Raw genomic sequence first — 1,609 nt, forward strand, 5'->3', positions numbered from 1 at the left:
ATGCAGAGAATTAACCAGCAACGTGTGTGAAAGAGGGGGAAACGGTTTCGGGGCCTGTGCGGTGAATCCAGAGGCAGCGAATCGAATGATTAATAAGTAATCCCTTAGTCACCCACAGGGCCTGTAAGACATGAACACACCGACACCTTACACAAACACCCACATACACATGTATGCACACATTTACAGTACACGCACACATACACACACACACACACACACACACACACACATTTGCACCTGTCTGCATGGCTTCACCAAATTATAAAGCTGAATGATTTGACTGCAAGCGAACATGCTCCTGGCCCCTATGACACTTTGATTTGCTCCCTCTCTGCACAGCTAGCATTGTGCGTGTATGTGTGAGAGACAGAGAATGTGCATGAAAAGTCCGTGTCAAAACTCCTCACCACAGGTTATTCGTCACGCTCTGGACACTGACGTCAGTGTCAAGGTTTCCATTAGTGCTACCAATTGTCAAAATAGTACTGTGGTCAAATAATGGTCAGTAGGTCACAAGGTCAGATGAAGTCCATTTCCCCTGCTTAACATTGATTTTCACTCATCAATACAAGCTATTGGAACCTTGGAATGATTAGAGAGCTGTAATGAGTTTGACTTGAGAAATGCTTGGCAAGTTTGCTTGTGGAGGGAAGAACGGTCACACAGAAAGACAAAAAACAACACATATTTTAATGTGTCCACTCTAACACACAAAATGCTGCTTGCAAGTTAAAAAACTGTTTTATTTTCAGTTCAGATTTTAATTGATTGAAAGTGAAGATTTCCACACACTTAGATCCATGCAATATAACACTTTATTTCGCAAGCTGTCAGTCTATCTGACCTACATAAGAGCATTGCAACTTGCGAAATAAAGTAATATATATCGTAGGATCTAAGTGTGTGGAAATCTTTCATTTCAGTTTGGAGACATTGACGCTTCCAGCACCTTAGCAAAGATTTAGCCTGGTGGAGCGGTTGTCATCCTGCAGATCTTAATCGATTAGAATTTCAGCTGGTAGCTTCCTCCGGTGCACACACAGCAGCACTTAAGTAAACCATTTATATGTGTTATGTAGCTTTTTTTTCAGCTGCAAGCAGTCCAAGGAGACATCAATTTAGGAGCTGCATAGCACACATGGGTGCTTGAAAGGTGGGGGTGGGACTATTCTGGGCAGGTAGCGCTCCCTCTGTGATATTTCCATCTAACTGCGGCCACTGATCCGTCCCTAATCCAATTCCTGCCTCTAATTACACACACACACACTCACACTTTCACACACAAAACATTTGAACAATATGCACGCAATCCAGCAACCACATACCAACACACGCTACCTTACACACACACAAACATGCACACAAACGCACACATAGAAACACGCAGGAGGGACCACATTTAGGAAGGGTTTTGTAGTAAACCAGGCAGAGAAAGTAATACAGTTGCTTGTTGTGGTAAGTGAAGCGGTGTTTCCATGGATTAAGCGGCGCCACTGAAGCTCTATGGGCTGATATTTGTGCCAGTAGAAACTGAATTTGAATCATTTAGAACTGAATCTGAATTGCTCAACTTGAATAATTGCATTAAAAAACTGAATTTGAATTG

General features: G+C 42.5%; 1 protein-coding gene across 1 annotated transcript in view; it reads right to left on the minus strand.

The window, feature by feature from the left end:
* Positions 1 to 1,609, minus strand: part of grik4 (glutamate receptor, ionotropic, kainate 4) — a 131,840-nt gene that overhangs the window by 98,172 nt on the left and 32,059 nt on the right. The window lies entirely within an intron of this gene.

Source organism: Morone saxatilis, unplaced genomic scaffold (assembly GCF_004916995.1).
Source record: "Morone saxatilis isolate NCDOM2014 unplaced genomic scaffold, NCSU_SB_2.0 Contig8, whole genome shotgun sequence".
Taxonomy (NCBI): Eukaryota; Metazoa; Chordata; class Actinopteri; family Moronidae; genus Morone; species Morone saxatilis.